Here is a 20,185-nt window from a genome sequence, read left to right as displayed (position 1 = left end):
GGGTTGTGCCCTTTTTTTTCTTTTGGCGCGCGCGCTGCGCGGAACTTTTGGATACTTTTCAGAACATTCCCGGGACTGCTCGGGACTGCGCGACCACGCCCACCGCCCCCCAACTCGAGCCGCGGAGCTCCCGCCGCTTGCAAGCTTGCACCAGCTGCAAACACCGAGGGCATTGCTCCAGGGCCGTTGCACCGAGGAAGCTAGGCTCCCCAGGTCAAGAACATAGTTGCGCGTGGTAGTCGTGCATGCTGCTTGGAGGAGGTGCAGACCACCCACTCTGTAGGATCCTCTAGCTCCCTTCCCCCAACGACGCCATTCTGCAAGTTCGGTAGGGCAGACGTTGGTAGAAAACAACTCAGAAAGTGGTTTCTTTCTCTCTTAAGAGAATTAAATATGAGATTGAAAGCCTGAGAAAAAGAGAAGACTCTGCACTTATATCCCCAAATAAGACCCTCAGTGTGGGAGGCTCAAGCGCCCCCAAAATTGGGCCTTTCTGCTTTCCAGTTACCCCTTCCTGCACTTGTGTTCATTTGCTCACAAGATTTCTACCTGCTGGCTCCAGATAACTTTCAAATCTCTAGTTCCCTTGTTGCTTCTCTCACTTCAGGTGCATATAGCTTCTTGCTTTTGAAGCAGCTTCACTTAGGATCTGCAGGCACCTGAAACTCGGCCTTTAAGAAAACGGGGTGTGTGTGTGTGTGTGTGTGTGTGTGTGTGTGTGTGTGTGTGTGTAAGCAAATGTAGACATTTACCAAAATTCATTCCACTCTTAAGATCTGTGCATTTTACTGACGTATATAGGTAATTACACCTCCAAAAAACCCTCAGTCTTCTTACAGACTTCCTCCCACCCCACCCCTGACTGTCTCCTCTCTCTGCACTTGCACAGCAAATTCATCCCTAAGGCCTGCTGATCATTTCTTCCCACACACCCACGTGTAAGGCAGGAATTGCTGCAGTAACTTCTAGCTGGTTTCTGTCTTCCAGTATATTCCATGCACACAGCAGCTGGCCCCTGCAGTGGATTGGTATTGTTTCCATGTGAAAAACAAATGTTAAAGACCCAAGGTTGTGGCTTAAAGGACTGGATTGATCTCTGTCTGCATTTCTCAGCCTCATATAGTTACCTACCAGCTTGGAGGAGCTTTTTGTTGGCCCTTTATATACCTCTTCGCTCACTGCACTTCCCTAACCTTGCAATGGCCATTGTCTAGCCAGGGGGCTGCCCTTACACCTCTCCCCCACCAAGCTCCTTGCTTTTCCAGCCGTGTTAGTACTCAGGTTCCACATTCTGGGCCCCAGCCCTAGGGGGATAGGTCTCAAAGGATCATGGTGGTCCTACTTGGCTTCTGCTCAAAATGGTTGTCCAGTGACCCTCTCAGCAAATCGGCATTTTCTGCACTGAGCTCCGAAATCCTCTAACCTGCCTTTCCCATTCCCATTCTGAGGCCCCTCTCACAGGCTCTGTCCCTCCCTGGGTTTTCTCCATTAGTGTTCTCTGAAAATTAGTTCCTAAAGAAGCTTCTAACGTTACACAGTACCTCATGTTCTACCATCAAGACAGTGACGCTCCACTCCTGACAGAGGCCAGGGTGCAACCATTCATCTCATTCTGGAACCTGTAAAATGATAACCACTATTTTGTTCAGGAATATTCCTAAATCTTACATTAAAACACACATGCCAATTGCTCTTAATCGACTATTTACTTTTGTTTACCCATATTTACATTTAAACATTACCTTATGACCCAACAATTCCACTCCTAGATACCTACCCCAGAGAAATGAAAACATTATGTTTTTCACTTGTACATAAATATCCATAGCAGCATTATTCATTTGCAGCAATGCAAATGTCCATCAACAGTTGAATGAATAAACAAAATGTGGTATACACATACAATGGAATATTATTTGCTCATCAAAGGGGTGAAGTAGTGATATGTGCTATAGCAATGATGAACTTTGAAAATATTATGCTAAGTGAAAGAAGCCAGATTCAAAATACCACATATCGTATGTTCCCATTTATATGAAATGTCCAGAATAGGCAAATCAATATATAAAGTAGATTAGCAGTTGCTAGTGGCTGTGGGTGGAAATGGGCATAAGGGATCTTTTGGGGGTGTTGCAATGGTCTAAAATTGGATTGTGGTAATGGCTGCAAAACTATAAATTTACTAACATTATTTGTATGATTAAAACAAGAGAATTTTATGGTATATAAATTATACCTCAATGAAGCTGTTTAAAATTTTGACTTAAAGACACAAAAAAAACAAAAACGTGAGGTATCAGATCCTATATATCAAATAGGAACTAATGTGTATTTATAGCTGCTTGAGTAGATTATTTAATTCTCCCTGGGCTATAGGGTTTTGTATGATATTCTCCTTATACTTTGTTTTCTGTTTTTGTTTTTTTCAGAGCAGGCCCTTATTCTGGCACCCTGCCTTCTGTCTCTTCCCCCACTGGGCTGACTAGGCCAAATCCAGATGTTACTAACATCTGGATTTGGCCTAGTCAGCCCAATCTCAGCCTTGTGGTCAACCCTAGCTCACCAGCATTCTTAACATTAGAATTTGGAACTTAAACTCATTTCACGATAAATTATTGCCTGTTTTGCTTTCCAGTTATCATAGTTCTGTGGTGCTTATACTTTGTTTATTACCTGATTTTTTTAAAAAACCCTTAGCAGACATTACTTTCACCATCAGAAAAAAACAATACATTATTTCATTGGTGAGGCTGTATAGACGGCATCATAATTAAATGCCTAACCTTGAATCCCAGCTATATGACCTTAGGCAAGTTTGTCAACCTCTCTGTGACTTGGTTAGCTCATCTGTAAAAGGAGTGTAATAATAAATACCCACCTCAAAGGATTGTTAGGAAGACTAAATTCATTAATACTCATGAAGTGCTTGAAAAGTATCTGGCATAGTAATATGTCTGTTTTGTTATTATAATTATTATTTTTATATTAGAAGAATGGGGAAAAAAGAGTAGCGAGGTTACATATACATATAAACTTACACATGTTGGAATAACTTAGGGGGAGCTACACTAGAAAGCATCAATGATAAATTTCATCTACTTTTCATTTTTGTCCATGGAAAGCAGTTTTTGTTCCAGGTCTTGGTGCAACAGGTCACAGGGAGAAATCTCTGTGGTGCTTCTGACCAAAGATATGAAGTAAGATACCACATGAGTCAAACTATTCAGCTCAGGTGTCAAGTGTGGAGCCATGAGTTACCTGGCTTGAACAACTGTGTGTGCTCAATGCCCAATGACGGGTGTAGGCGGGAGTCCAGGAAGAAGGGAGGCTAGTAGGGCCTGGAGCATTTCATGCAGGAGGACCTTGTGTGAGAGGGAAGACTGGGCCATGTCCTGTGTCACACAGGAATTGAGTAGGCACAAAGGAGCAAACAAGATATTCTAGGTCGTGGGAACAGCAGACGGAAGGCTGCGCATCGGGAGTGAGCCTGTGGGTTGGGGGAGAGGGCACAGACGTGCCAGTCTGGAACAGAGGAGTCAAGTTGGAGCCCAGCAGGAGATAAGGTTGGAAAGATAGCGTGGCACCTTGCCTGCCAGTGAAGAATTTGGCTCCTATCCTATAGGCAAATGGAGAATGATGGAGGATTTCGTCCTTGAGGTGTTTGAGGAATGAAAGTGGCAGGTCTGCCAGTCACCATGTGATTTGAACAAGCCACTTACCATCTCTGAGCCTTCGGTCCTTAGGAGATGACAATATCACAGGATTGGTGATATCTGTAAGATGCCCAGAGCCATGCCTGCCACATAGGAAATGCTCCATCATTGTTGGTAACTGATGCTAACTGCAGTTTGGATCGGAGGAGCAGGAGAACTTTGAAAGCAGATAATGCTGGTAAGGACCTCGCTGTTCGGTAACATGGCTATGCCTGAGGTTGCAGCAGTGAAATTTAATTACCAGCCACCTTCCTCTGTGCATTGCAGTTTCTACCAACAGACAGAATCCTGGAAAGCGTGGTATGTAGGAATTCAGGGCTTGCAGTCTGACTGTCTTAGAGTTCCCGCTTTGCCACTTACCAGCTATGCACCTGTGGGCACGTCACTTATCCTTGTTGTACCTCCCTTTCTTCATCGTGAAATTGGAAATAACCTGAGAATTGTAGTAAAGATGCAGTGATCGATGTATATAAAGGGCTTAGATCAGTGCCTGCGAGAGAATCAGCACCATCTCAATGTGAGCTATTGTTGTTCCCCAATTCTGTAGGAGGAATTTTGAAGCACAGATTGATGGAAAGGGAAACCAGGATGCAGGTTTTAGGAACTGGGCAGTTTGTTAGTTCTTCCCAAGTAAACCGTTCCCAACAAGGTCAGTCATTAGGAGCCCAACCTGGAACCTGGAAATAAGTGACAGGACCTTACCTGAGTAGAAAGCATCTGTCACAAAGCACATCGTTCTCACACTAACTGAGCATCTGGAGCCAGTCTCAGGCTCTTGGGAAGACAAAAAGACACCCTAAGGTGGCCCGTCATAGGCAGCACAATAGCTGGACAGCACAGGTGAGAGCGGAAGGAGGCAGCAGGCTGCACTGCCACCAGCAGGAAAGCCGGTCTGCATTTGTCAGGGCAGAGGCCTAATGCCTGTGGCAGGCGAGGGAGCGTCACTGTTTTATAAGGCTGCACAGTGACTGATTTTTCACAAGTAATGCCCTGGCAGTTACCAACAAAGATTAAATCACGTGCAGTTCCTTGCTCTGTGCTCAGTAAAATAGTCTAGACTATTTCCCAATAAAAATTGTTAAAATGTAAACGTTTTGACATTTTATAGGAGAAAGCTTAAGATTTAGAAAAATCACTGAATATGATAAAGTTAAATGAAGTGACATAAGAAAAATGCACTCATAATCTAGAGTTATTAAAAATGTGATTTGAAGATCATTGTAGACGACTTTTCAGAGTTAACTGCTGTTTTGAAATTATTATTATTTTTTTTCTTTTTTTAAATTTTATTTTTTTTTTCATCTCCCACCCCCCACCCCCCGCCCCCGTTACCCTCTGGCAACCACTAAACTATTGTCTGTGTCTATGAGTTTCTGTTTCTCATTTGTTTGTCTTGTTCTTTTGTTGTTTTTGGTTTATATACCACATATCAGTGAAATCACATGGTTCTCTGCTTTTTCTGTCTGACTTGTTTCGCTCAGCATTACTCTCTCAAGATCCATCCATGTTGTCACAAATGTTCCTATATCATCTTTTCTTACTGCCGAATAGTATTCCATTGTGTATATATACCACAACTTCTTTATCCATTCATCTATCGAAGGACATTTTGGTTGTTTCCATGTCTTGGCCACCGTAAACAAAGCTGCAATGAACATTGGAGCACACGTGTCTTTATCTCTAAATGTTTTCAGATTTTTTGGGTAGATACCCAGAAGAGGGATTGCTGGGTCATATGGCAATTCTATTCGTAATTCTTTGAGAAACCTCCACACTGCCTTCCATAATGGCTGCACCAGTCTGCATTCCCACCAACAGTGTATGAGGGTTCCTTTTTCTCCACAGCCTCTCCAACATTTGTTATTGTTTGTCTTGTTGATGATAGCCATTCTGACTGGGGTGAGGTGATATCTCATTGTGGTTTTGATTTGCATTTCTCTGATGATTAGTGATGTTGAGCATTTTTTCATATGTCTATTTGCCATTTGTATGTCCTCTTTGGAGAAATGTCTCTTCAAGTCCTCTGCCCATTTTTCAATTGGGTTGTTTGTTTTTTTGTTGTTGAGTTGCATGAGTTCCTTGTATATTCTGGATACTAGCCCCTTACCGGAGGCACTGTTTGCAAAAATCTTCTCCCATTCAGTTGGTGGCCTCTTTATTTTGTCAATGGTTTCTTTTGCTGTGCAGAAGCTTTTAAGTTTCATATAGTCCCATTTGTTTATTTTAGCTTTTACTTCCATTGCCTTTGGAGTCAAGTTCATAAAATGCTCTTTGAACCCAAGGTCCATAAGTTTAGTACCTATGTTTTCTTCTATGCAGTTTATTGTGTCAGGTCTTATGCTTAAGTCTTTGATCCATTTTGAATTAACTTTGGTACATGGTGACAAATAGCAGTCCAGTTTCATTCTTTTGCACGTGGCTATCCAATTCTCCCAGCACCATTTATTGAAGAGGCTGTCTTTGCTCCATTGTATGTTTTTAGCTTCTTTGTCAAAAATTATCTGTCCATATTTATGTGGTTTTATTTCTGGGTTCTCAATTCTATTCCATTGGTCTATGTGTCTGTTTTTCTGCCAATACCATGCTGTTTTGATTATTGTAGCCCTGTAGTACAAGCCAAAGTCAGGAAGTGTGATACCTCCATTATTTTATTTTGAAATTATTAACAGCATACGGACCCTTTTCCATTAATCTAAAGAAAAAGAAATGGCTTACTGTCGTACGTTTTGTTTATAGGATCAATCGCTGAAAATTTCAAGAAGAAATCTGGTTAAAAATTCTTATTTTTACCAAGTTAAATTTGATGGAAAAAAATAACTATACCTTTACTGTTTGATATTTATGAAGAGCAAACAAATGTCAAATTGCTATTTTGGATTTTAATTTACAAATGCCTTCTTTTAACTGAGCATTTATAAATAAAAAATGATTACTTTTAAAATATGATAATCTACCTCAAATTACCATGTATCTACTTAAGTATTTTCTTATACAATTGATTCTCTGGTGAAATGCAGCTTTCTCAAGAGTTTTCCTGTGTTTTCTGCTGTAATAGATTAAAAAAAAAAAAAAAAAAGGAAACTGAAAACATATCCTGAAATAAAATTTCATTTAAGAGTTTCAAATGAATTGGAAGTTAAAAAACGTACATCAACAAAGATGCTCAGATATATCTCCCATTGGGTTCAGTAGCCATACTCTTTCTGATTTCTCAGTTTGCTAACAAAATAAAAACAAGACAAACAGATTAACAGTGCTAATACTGCTAGGGGAAATAACAATGTAAGTATGCCTGGATTTTTACCATAGGCCGTTTATGTGAGGTAGAGAGTTGAGACTAATAAGATGAATATTTTGTGGATGTTCAAAGTTTAAAAATGAAAACCTTTTGGAGACGCATAAATATTGGCTATTATGTATTTACCAAGCTTCTCTTCCTCCCAAAGAAGGCCTTGTCAGTGTTCCACTTTAGCAGAGAATGAAAGAAAACTACACTTAGTTTTAGAGATGCATTATAAAAACAAAAATTCACCTAATTCCGAAAGAAAGAATGAATGGAGAAGCAAAACAGTGAGGATGACTACGGTATTTGATGCCCAGCATTAGTCTGACTATAATCATTGTAATTATTAACACAACTTATTTAAACACCACCTGTAACAATGAAAATGACAATAATTAATTATATTAACCTACACATTTCTGTACTATTATTGATAAATGTTGCTTGAGTTGATGAAATGGTTGTTTTCAGAGTTGGCTACTGAGACTTGAAGGGTGAAAAGCACCGTTAGTGAAACATGACAGCAGGGATACTATAAAACACGTTCTTGGACCTTAGAAAAGAAGACAAACGAATGAAATATTTCACCATAGAAAACATCAGTAACAGATCTCCAGTGAGTACAGGATTCATTGCCAATTGAAAGGCGATATTATGTGCTAGGAGTTTAGAAAAGAAAACTACTGAGGACTGGAGTGGGGAGGGAGGTTTCCTGGAGAAGCAAGCTTTCAGAAAAGTAGTATTTGTATTAATGAACCAAATCATGAAGAGGTGGTAAACTGAATCAAACTACAATGAAACCTTGCAAGAGGGGACTGGCCTGCCTCATGTTGGGGACATACATGCACCCTGATTCTGTCCATGAAATTTTCATCCCTGGGGTGTCCATTTCCTCCATCCTTCGAGTTCCTTGCAGCCCTACACTGTCCTTTGTGGAAGCATTCCTCCTGCTTTAATAGGCTCAGAAGGAATACAAAGCCCTTCCTTTGCTTCCAGGAACTTAACGGAGACAAGGCTGGAGTATTTTTATTTATTATTATTTGCAAATACTAATAAAAGCTGGGGAAAACAACAAGGAAATAATCACAGAGTGAAGTGACTCTACAGCCTCTGCCTGGCAAAGTATAGTTTCCTATTCCTCTTCCTAGGCACCCCATTGAGAAGGGGCCCAAGCACGGGCTCGCCCAGCCTTCAGCCAGGTCTGCCCCCACAAATGAGGCACCATCTTTACACAGTGTCCCCTGCCAGCCAGACTCACCCCACTTGACTGGTGCCACTTACACACATGCACTGGGAGGGGCAAGGAGGCTTCTCCCTACTTCTCCCTTTTCACGCCTCATTTCCTACCCAGAAGACCCACATCCTCTGCAGTGACTGACAGGTAGTGTCTGTGTCATCCAGCCCCTGTGATGAGCTCAAGGGTATCTCTATCAGAGAAGATGCACAATTAACTCTTATGAGGGAGCAGACCCCCCGTCCCCCGCATAGTAGTTTTGGAGGTGGTGGGGTAGAAGGTGGGATTGGTATCCTAACACCTAGAGAATACTATACTCATAGAAGTAGGGGTGCCAGATAAAATACATAAATATTTCATGGGACAAACTTATACTAATAAAGATTATCCCTTGTTAATAAAATTCAAATTTCACTGGGTGTTCAGTATTTTTATTTGCTAAAAGTGATGACTCTACATTTAAGGGTCCTTGGAAACACCCTTTCCTTAAGGTCTCTTAGAAATAGAAAAAAAATCCCTTTAGATCATAGGTTGGTCCTCCAGATACAGCCCTGGAGGCCAAAGCTAGTTGACCATACGTTTTTGTATGGCCTACAAGCTAAGAATGGATTTTACATTTTTAAATAGTTGAAAGAAAATCAAAAGGATTTTCATGACAAATGAACATTATGTGAAATTCAAATTTTGGTGTCCACAAGTAAAGTAAAAAAATTGTTTTATTGCAACACAACTACGCCCATTCCTTTATGTACTGTTTGTAGCTGCTTTGAAGATACAAGGGTGGAGTTTCAGGAGTTGCAACAGAGGCCATATGGCCCCCAAAGTCTAAAATATTTACTACCTGGTCCTTTACCTAAAAAGTGTGAGGACTCCTTCTGTACACTTCCATTTTGTAAGGCCCCCAGTATGATTTAAAAATAAAACGAAGATATCTCAAAATGAGCTCATGCATTTGGAGGTATGCCCAAAGGCTTGATCTGAAAATGGTGGTCCTTTGCCCTGCAGACTTCCTTCCTCCCTCCAGGGCCCTGCTGGCTGGTGGGTTCAAGGATGAACATGATATATGCCCTCTCTTGGCAGAACTCATGATTGCCAAGGGAGATGGCCATGTAAATACCATGTTTTGGGGAAGTGTAATAAAGGAAGTGAGAGTACGAGAGTTATGAGGAGCACCTAGTCTTACCAGGCAGGAGGGGAAGACAAACAAAAAGCATCTGTGTCAGCCAAGCAGGATAAAGGTACATATGCATTCACATATATGATATGTTCCAGAAAAGAAGAAAAGATGTTTGGCTGAACCTGAGGGGCAGGGGATGGCAGGTGGGGAAGGAAAGACTACAGGTAATAACAATACTTAACAAAATTCACATAGAGCTTTCCATGTGCCTAACACTGTTATAAGTGTTTCCTATATTAATTCATTGAATTCTCACGATGGTCCTGTCAATGTCCCCACTTCACAGAGGAAGGATCTGCAGGACACAGAGGTCAAGTGACTTGTCCAATCTAAAAAAAAGAGGAACAGCAGGAGGTGGACCCAGGCTCACATTCTTAACCTTGTTCTAGAAAGCTCATCTCTTGTGGCTCAGATAGTGACAGTGGGAACAAGTGAGTCATTTGAATGGAGAGGCAGGATATTTCTTGGGTCCCAGAATTCTCTCTGACAATTGTGTGCATGGTGATAACGACTTAATTCGGGTGATCTCCACTGAGCACTCTCAGAGCAACAGCAAACAAAACAAAGGGGCAAATAATTGTGATGCAGAATGTAAATACTGTAGGAAATCAGAGAGGAAAGGAGATGAAGCTTCCAGCTCAGGAAGGAATTGTGACAGGTGTCAGAGGAGCTGTCCTCTCAGTTGATCTTTTGGACACTCAGAAACAAGGGAGTGAGAGTCTGCAAGAGTCTTCTCCATGCTTCTGTTTGGTCCTCTTCACAGCTGTATGCTAGTACCTAGACCAACAACTGCTAGGTTCTAGCAGCTCATTAATATTTATTGCACAAATGAGTAGATTTTAAAATATACGTGTATTTTTGAATAGGTAATACAGTCATGTGGTGCAAAAGTTAAAGGACTCAAAGGCTGAGGAATGAAGTTTCTTCCCACCACTGTCCCCAGTCACCCAGTTCCCCTCCCATAGAGGCAATTAGGTTTTAAATCTTTTGAGATTTCTTGCAGCTATTGCATGCAAACCCAAGCAAACACGTGTGTATGTGTTCTATACTCCCTACACACACTTCTTTATACAAACGGTAGCAAATACACACAATTCTACACATGACTTTTGTTCACCGGACATATCTTGAGATTATTTCCTGATAGTCTGTTTTACAGCTGTATCACTGCATTGATGGGCCACACTTGATCCAGGCCCCTACATTGGACACAGGCGTCTTTTCTTCCTGTGCTCTTACAAGTAGCACTGCAGTGAGGAAGTGGCATTGCAGTGGGTGTTAAATGAGCAAACTCTGGGCTAGGGAAGTGAAATGACTTAAAAGCACAATGATCGCCACTTTTTAGACTGGCCAGAAGTCACCTATCACCATGAATGTGAAAAAACTCACCCTCAAAATCTGGCCTGGTCAAGTGAAAGACAATAATAGGCTTTTGGGCCAAACTTGAATTTCTATCCTTGTTCCGCTCCTTAAGACCTACATTCCCTTGGAAAGTCTACTGATTTCCTCTTCAGTTTTCACCTCTGAATTGTAGATTGTGACGTTCCCAGGCCATGAAGAGTAATGAAATGAGGTAATGAATCGAAATAGCCTGCCTCGGTGTGTGGTACATAGGAGGGAATCAGTTCTAACCTCCATTTCATTGCGCTCCTGTGTTGTGACCCTCAGAATTCTCTTTATCATTCTCTCTTCTGCCCCTTTATTCCACCTACTGTGACAAGAACCACTTGGGCTACAACATGGAAGAACCTTGAAAACATTATGCTAAATGAAAGAAGCCAGTCACAAAGGACCACATGCTGTATGATTTCATGTATATAAAATGAGCAGAAAAGACAAATCTCTAGATTGATGGTTTCCTAGGGTTGGGGTATTGGGGAGGAAATGAGGAGTGACTGCTAATGGATGCAGGGTTTCTTTTGGGGGTGATGAAAATGTTTTAAAATTGATGTGGTCGCACAACCACCTATATAACAAAAACCGTTGAACTGTATACTTTAAATGGGCAAATGTTACGACGTGAATTAAAAATGCGCTGGCAGGAAGGTGAGGTGAAGGAGGAAGAAGGGACAGAAGGACCTATGAGTAGCAGAGAAAAAGGGCTGCAGATCTAGTATGGCAATGGGCACCGGAGGGCCTAAACTTTAGCCCTGGCTCAGCCTCCCGCTGGCTGTGTGACCTTGGAAAAGCCCCTTTACCTCTCTGTGCTACCTCATTAAAAAAAATCAAATGAAATGAAATAAAAATAAGGCCATGGAACTTGATGACCTAGGGTCTCTTTCTCATCTAAAAGTCTACAGTTTGCCTCCTGCCTCAGCTGGGGGAGGAGAGGTGAGGGGAAGCCAGAGAGAGGAGGAGAGCAGAGATACTGGCTGGGCCTCTCCCCTCCTCTCTTTGCCCTGCTCTGCACCCTGCCCTCCCCTTGAACCCTAGGCCTTTGTTCAGCTTCCCCCAACCCTGGAAGTTCAGCCTTACAGCGGAGAGTGTGAGGGTTGGGTCAGGTCAGGGTCATGAGGAAGCCCAGACAAGAGCCACACTTGCAGAAATGATTCTATTTTCTAGTAAGATTATAGACCTTGGGGAGGAAGCAACTTGGGAAAGTGAATGTAGATTGAAGGCAAATTCTCCAGGCAGAGAGGTGCTTTTCCATCTACTTATAAGGATGTCTTTGCCATCATTAAGATTCATTAGCATCCTTTCAGATATGCTAGTGAGCTGTGCTCAATTAAGTATGTACATTGTAATTTTTTATTGTGGTAAAATATACATAAAATGTACCATTTTAACCATTTTAAGTGTACAGTGCAGTGGCATTAAGTATATTCACAATATTGTGCAACCATCACCACCATCCATATATATTTTTAAATGTTTAAATTGAACTATAATTGGCATAAAGTAAAAGAATCCTAAGTGTTCCTGTCCATGAATTCTTATATTTGCATATGCCCATATGACTGCAATCTAGGCCAAAATATAGACCATTTAGAGCACTCCAGGAGGCTCCTACTTGCCCCCTCCCATCAATTATATTTTATTTTTACTAAATTTAACTCTGCTTAAAAAAAAACCCCCAAAAAACGAAAAGAACAAATGGTTCTTTTGCAAACAACGAGATGGTTTTGCAAACTGCATAAGCAGTATCTCAATGTTTCATTTCATTTCCAAGTCCTGTGTACTCGAGCAGGAAGGCACTGTGCGAGGACAGTGAGCACATTGCTCTACGGAAGGTCTGCTCTCCCCCAGCTGGAATCCCCTGGCTCCACATCCCAGGGCCAGGTAACAGACTGAAAAGTTCTCACTGGAATGTGCTCTTAATTCTCATTGCAGATGGGACAAAGGTGACCACCTTTCTGCTAAACAAAATACAGGGATATCTTCTACTTGCTGCCAGGTAATTCATTCGATTAGGTATCCAAACCTATTGCCCATCAAAAATATCAAAATTCAGCTGATTCTGTAACTGGACTAAAAATGACATTGCCTAACCCACTTATTTTGTAGCAGAGGCTAAAAGCTAAACAAGATAAGCATTAGCTTATGGTTTTTTTTAAATTTATTGGGGTGACAATTGTTAGCGAAATTACATAGATTCCAGGTGCACAATTCTGTATTACATCATCTATAAATCCCATTGTGTGTTCACCACCCAGAGTCAGTTCTCCTTCCATCACCATATATTCGATCCCCCTTACCCTCATCTCCCACCCCCCACCCCCTGCCCCCCTTACCCTCTGGCAACCACTAAACTATTGTCTGTGTCTATGAGTTTCTGTTTCTCATTTGTTTGCCTTGTTCTTTTGTTGTTTTTGGTTTGTATACCACATATCAGTGAAATCACATGGTTCTCTGCTTTTTCTGTTTGACTTATTTCGCTTAGCATTATAATCTCAAGATCCATCCATGTTGTCACAAATGTTCCTGTATCATCTTTTCTTACCGCCGAATAGTATTCCATTGTGTATATATACCACAACTTCTTCATCCATTCATCTATCGGAGGACATTTTGGTTGTTTCCATGTCTTGACCACCGTAAACAAAGCTGCAATGAACATTGGAGCACACGTGTCTTTATGTATAAATGTTTTCAGATTTTTTGGGTAGATACCCAGGAGAGGGATTGCTGGGTCATATGGTAATTCTATTCGTGATTTTTTAAGGAACCTCCACACTGCCTTCCATAACCGCTGCACCAGTCTGCATTCCCACCATCAGTGTATGAGGGTTCCTTTTTCTCCACAGCCTCTCCAACACTTGTTACTATTTGTCTTGTTGATGATAGCCATTCTGACTGGGGTGAGGTGATATCTCATTGTGGTTTTTATTTGCATTTTTCTGATGATTAGTGATGTTGAGCATTTCTTCATATGTCTATTTGCCATTTGTATGTCCTCTTTGGAGAAATGTCTCTTCAGGTCCTCTGCCTATTTTTCAATTGGGTTGTTTGTTTTTTTGTTGTTGAGTTTCATGAGTTCCTTGTATATTTTGGATACTAGCCCCTTATCGGAGGCACTGTTTGCAAAAATCTTCTCCCATTCAGTTGGTGGCCTCTTTATTTTGTCAATGGTTTCTTTTGCTGTGCAGAAGCTTTTAAGTTTCATATAGTCCTATTCATTTATTTTAGCTTTTACTTCCATTGCCTTTGGAGTCAAATTCATAAAATGCTCTTTGAACCCAAGGTCCATAAGTTTAGTACATATGTTTTCTTCTATGCAGTTTATTGTGTCAGGTCTTATGCTTTGATCCATTTTGAATTAATTTTGGTACATGGTGACAGATAGCAGTCGTTTCATTCTTTTGCACGTGGCTATCCAATTCTCCCAGCACCATTTATTGAAGAGGCTGTCTTTCCTCCATTGTATATTTTTAGCTTCTTTGTCAAAAATTATCTGTCCATATTTATGTGGTTTTGTTTCTGGGTTCTCAATTCTATTCCATTGGTCTATGTGTCTATTTTTTGCCAATACCATGCTGTTTTGATTATTGTAGCCCTGTAGTACAAGCTAAAGTCAGGGAGTGTGATACCTCCAGTATTGTTCTTTTTTCTTAAAATTGCTTTGGCTATTCGGGGTCTTTTGTGGTTCCAAACAAATCTGATGATTTTTTGTTCTAGTTCTTTAAAAAATGCCATTGGGATTTTAATGGGGATTGCATTAAATCTGTATATTGCTTTGGGTAATATGGCCATTTTAACTATGTTGATTCTTCCAATCCATAAGCATGGAATGTCTTTCCATTTCTTTGTGTCTTCTTCAATTTCTTTCAAAAATGTCATAGCTTTCAGAATATAGGTCCTTTACATCCTTGGTTAAGTTTATTCCTAGGTATTTAATTCTTTTTGCTGCAATCGCAAAAGGAATTGTTTTTTTGTATTTCTTTTTCTGAGATTTCATTGTTAGTATATAGGAATGCAATGGACTTTTGTACCTTGATTTTGTAGCCAGCAACTTTACTGTATTCATTGATTGTTTCTAACAGCTTTTTGGTGGAGTCTTTAGGGTTTTCTATATATAGCATCATGTCATCTGCAAAGAATGATAATTTAACTTCTTCATTCCTAATTTGGATGCCTTTTATTTCTTTCTCTTGCCTGATTGCTCTGGCAAGGACTTCCAACACTATGCTGAAAAGCAGAGGTGATAGGGGACAGCCCTGTCGTGTTCCTGAACAAAGGGCTTCAGTAAAGCAAAGGGCTTCAGTTTTTCACCATTAATTATGAGATTAGCTGAGGGCTTGTCATATATGGCCTTTATTATGTTAAAGCTTATGATTTTTTAAAATTTAAATTAATTTTTTATTGAGAGATAATTGACATATAACACATTAGTTTCAGGTATACAACATAATGATTCAATATATGTATATATTCTGTAATGATCACCACAGTAGGTCTAGTTAACATCCATCACCACATAGTTACACTTTTTTTTTCTGGTGATGAGAACTTTTAAGATCTACTCTCTAAGCAACTTGCAAATATACAATACAGTGTTATTAACTATAGTCTCCATGCTGTATATTAATTATATCCCCAGGACTTATTTATTTTATAACTGGAAGTTCGTACCTTTTGACCACCTTCATGCATTTTCTCTTTCTTCATGCATTTAAATCTGGAATGGTTGTATGTACAGGAAGAAGCAGAGGAGTTAGAGTATAAGTCATTAGTCTAAGAAAGAAGCCAATAGGAAACTAGGGAAAATAGGTAATGAAAGAAACATGAAAAGAAAAAATTAGAGAAGAATTATGTCAATCCCAGCGACAGGGAGAGATTTATACATTTTTATTCATGAAGTCCAGAAGAAGACAAAAAACAAACAAACAAACAAAAAACCCCTGCTGGTCTTCAATATTTTTATCTGCAAATTTGGCTCCCTGCATTTTTTCCCTTCACCCGAAGCCCTGTGAAAGCACACGTGTTCTATTCACCACTGTCTCTCCTGGTACATGGCAAACAGTTCAGAACTGGGAAGTAAAGGATGGACAAATTAGCTAGAAAGGCCCATTTCTAACTCGATAAAATGGCCAAGGCAGGGGGAGTGGGAAGCAAGGAGGAAGGGTCACCAAGGAACCGGTCACCTACTTAGGGTGACATGTGCTAGTGCTGATGCTTCCCAGGTTAGGTACCTGGGAAAAGAAGGAAATAAACCTTAAGAGATTTTTTTTTTTTTTAATCAAGGGAACACAACAAAAAAAAGTATAACTGTGTGGTGGTAATGGATGTTAACTAGACAACTAGACCGATCGTGGTAATCATTTTGCAATATACAAATATTGAATCACTATGTTGTATACCTGAAACTGTAATATAATATCATATAATATGCCAATCATATGTTAATTTTTTAAAAATCAAGGGAAGTAAACACTTAAAAGGAATGGAGCAAATTGCCCAGGGAATATTAGGAAAAAGCCTTTTCTTTAAATCAACACTAGTTGGGTGTGAGATGTATCTCATTGTGATTTTTATTTTTTATTTTAAAAATTATTTATTTATTTTTTTATTAGTTTCAGGTATACAAAACAATGCAATAGTTAGACTTTTAAACCCTTCACAAAGTGGCAACCCACCCCCCAAGCTACTACCCCTCTGACATCCCTCATAGCTGTCACAATACCACTGACTACCTTCCCCAGGCTGTGCTCCACATCCCGTGACTATATACACCTATGTATTTGGTTATGGTTGACATTCAGTACTATTCTACTTCAGCTTCAGGTGTATAGTGCATTGGTCAGGCATCTACACCGTCTATGAAGTGATCCCCCTGTTAAGTCCAGTGCCCATCTGGCACCTTACATGATCTTTACAACATTGTTGGTTATATTCCCCATACTGCATTAACTACCAATTTGTATTTCTTAATGCCTTCACCTTTTTCATCCTGACCCCAACTCCATTCCCATCTATCACCCTGATAGATCTAGGACCTATCTGGCACCATACCTAGTTATTACAATATTATTGACTATATTCCTTATGCTATACCCTACATCCCCATGACTGCTGTGTACCATGTTTCCCCGAGAATAAGACCTAGCCAGATAATCAGCTCTAATGCATCTTTTGTAGTAAAAATTAACATAAGACCCAGTTTTATTTTACTACAATATAAGACTGGGTCTTATATAATATAATATAATATCATATATCATATCATATCATATCATATCATATCATATCATATCATATCATATATAATACTCTGTCTTATTTTACTATAATATAAGACCCGGTCTTATATTAATTTTTGCTCCAAAATATGCATTAGAGCTGATTGTCCAGCTAGGTCTTATTTTCAGGGAAACACGATGACAACCAGTTTGTACTTTTTAATCCCTTCCCCTTTCATCCATCCTTAATCCCCCTCCCATTTTAAGATTCCTTGTAATACTGGCTTGATGGTGATGAACTCCTTCAGCTTTTTCTTGTCTAGGAAGCTCGTTATCAGTCTATCAATTCTAAACGATAGCTCTGCTGGGTAATCTTGGTTGTATGTTGTTGCTTTTCATCACTTGGAGTATTTCCTGCCACTCCCTTCTTGTCTGCAAAATTTCTGTTGAGAAGTCAGCTGCCAGTCCTATGGAGGCTCCCTTACAGGTAACTAATTGCTTTTCTCTTGCTGCTTTTAAGATTCTCGCTTTGTCTTTAACCTTTGGCATTTTAATTATGAAGTGTCTTGGTGTTGGCCTCTTTGCGTTTATCTTGTTTGGGACTCTCTGTGCTTCCTGGGCTTGTATGTCTATTTCCTTCACCACATTAGGGAAATTTTCTGTCATTATCTTCAAATGGGTTTTCAATTACTTGCTCTGTCTCTTCTCCTTCTGGTACCCCTATAATGCTTGATATTGTTCCAGAGGCCCCTTAAACTCTCCTAAATTTTTTGGATTCTTTTTTCTTTTTGCTGTTCTGGTTGGGTATTTTCTGCTACCTTATCTTCTACATCACTGATTGGATCCTCTGCTTCATCTAATCTACTGTTGGTTCCCTAGAATATATTCTTCATTTCTGTTATTGTATCCTTTATTACTGACTGGTTCTTTTTCATGGTTTCCATCTCCATTTTTATGCTTCCTATCTCTCTGTTGAAGTTCTCCCTGAGATCAGTGAGTATTCTTTTGTGTGTGTGTATGTGTACACATTTAGTTTTATTGTAGCAAAGCCACTTGTACATTTTTAACGTTTAAAACTGAGCATCATCTTTCCTTTCCAGTGAAACAAAAAGAAAATTTAAAAATAAAGAGGCACAAAATTATAATAGAGGATATCAATTCCAAATAAGATCCTACAGCTTCTGCTGATTCTCCCATCGAGTGGCAGGGCTCAAGTCATCATTAGGAGAAAATTTTATTTTAAAAGTGTCATCTTAAACTGCAAGGATATCTGTTAAACATCACAATTAAACATGCCAAAGGAGAAGCCATGTTGTCAAAATGCCCACTTAACCCACCCAAACATCTCAAACTCACCCTTTGCTGACCTTCTATAACCCCATTTTGTTTGTTTTTTGTTTTCTTTTTTTAAACAAGAGAAAGCAGACAGATACATGTTGGTAAATGCTAACTGTCCATATTCACATAGAGACACAGTGTAATCTCTGAGCCCAATATACAGAGAAAGGAGGAAAAAAGCTAGAATTCTATGAACTACTACACAGGGGCCTAGCACCCTCCAGCTTCCAGCAGAGCTAAGGGAGCCGCAGGTTTTTCTTTTTCCCACAGAGCACAGTGGTGTTGATTCCATAAAGACAGGAAGGGATAAAAATGAATTTGGAACAGAAAGGGACAGAGATTCTTTTCCCAATGTATTCTGCTGAAGTTATTTCCCCCCAAATAAGGTGAGAACCTTGGTGTAAAGGAGAGAAAAGAGACCTCAAAAACAGGGCGACTGAGCACAAGTGGGAAAAAAAACAAAAGACTGCAACTTGCTCCCAGGGACTGGAGAAAATTTAAAAAGGTTGGAATCTATCAATGTTCTATTAGTCATCTTCTCCTTCATCTTCCTCTCCCTCATCATCATCTTCATCTTCTTCACCTTCCAACCTTCTTCAATATCTTCCAACCCTTCCTCTTCTTCATCATCATCATCTTCTTCTCCTTCCTCTTCTTCATCATCCATGCCAGGAACCAAGTAGTACTGTAGCAGATTTGGCCAAATATCATCTTCGATGACTTCTCCTCACTCATCTGCACCTGCCTCAGCATGATCAGTAAACCAGGTAAAGAAGCTCTCTGCTTTCTCATGCTGTCTCTTCCTGCTGGCTTTATTCTGTTTTTGACTTGAACGTTTCGTCAAATCCTTTCCAGATTTCCATTTGATTTCAGTGGACTTTGAAGATGGATCACCACTCTCATTCAGATGAAATTCTTTGGAGAGAACTTTATTTTCGAAGTAAGGATTTTCGTCAAAATAAAAATCTGTTCTGTAACCTGATTTTATATCTTCAAATTCTGTCACTTCAACTCTTGTCAAATAATGCAGTGCTTCTTCGTCTTCTTCCCCAAGCAGTGCAGACACTTATGGTTGACAAATGTTGTTACCCCAAAATTTGGGATTTTGGCAACCAATTCGGACCTCTTCTGAAAAAATGGTTGGCAGAGTTTGTTATATTTCTGTTCTACTTTCAAAATCTCCTCACTGGCTTGTTCATTAAGTCTGTCTGTTTCATTTTGTACTTCATCAATATGTTCAATTGCTTCTTGCTGTTCTTTTTCTCCCTTCAGCAAGTCCAGAGAGGTCGATGTCTTCTCTGGCTTGGGGGCAGGAGGCAGTCTTGGTTTCTTCATTTGAGGTGGGAGTGAAGATTGGCGTTTGGGGGCTATACTGAGGAAAGTCAGAGAATGAGATCAAAGGAGGATGAACGTCAGGAAGAAGCTGAGAACTCAGTGAGCATTCCCATTACCAATGTTTGAAACTCTGCATGTGATAGATTGCTTATCTCCGTTTTGCTTAGTTCTTTTTCTGGAGCTTTGTTCTGTTCTTCCATTTGGGACATGTTTCTTTGTCTCCCCATTTTGGCTGCCTCCCTGTGTTTGTTTCTATGTATTAGGTAGGGCTGCTATGTCTTCCGGTCTTAGTAGCGTGGCCTCATATAGTAGGTGTGCTGTGGGGTTCAGTGGCGCAGTCTTTCTGGTCCCTTGAGACATGCACTCTAAGGGTGTCCCTTGTGTTGGTTGTGTGTGCCCTCCTCTTGTAGTTGAGCCTTGGTTGATAACTGCACAACAATATGAGGGACTGACCCTTGGGCTCACTGGTTGTAAGGACTGGGCTTGACT

The 20,185-nt window shown here is 40.1% G+C and overlaps 1 pseudogene; it reads right to left on the bottom strand.

Moving 5' to 3' along the window:
- Nucleotides 1-18,365: 18,365 nt before the first annotated feature.
- LOC109446319 (protein SET-like) lies at nucleotides 18,366-19,726 on the bottom strand (annotated as a pseudogene).
- Between the last annotated feature and the right edge of the window lie 459 nt (nucleotides 19,727-20,185).

The sequence above is a fragment of the Rhinolophus sinicus genome, chromosome 16 (genome assembly GCF_057876585.1).
Source record: "Rhinolophus sinicus isolate RSI-liver-muscle chromosome 16, RSI-T2T, whole genome shotgun sequence".
Lineage (NCBI taxonomy): Eukaryota > Metazoa > Chordata > Mammalia > Chiroptera > Rhinolophidae > Rhinolophus > Rhinolophus sinicus.
This window is presented reverse-complemented; position numbering and strand designations above follow the sequence as displayed.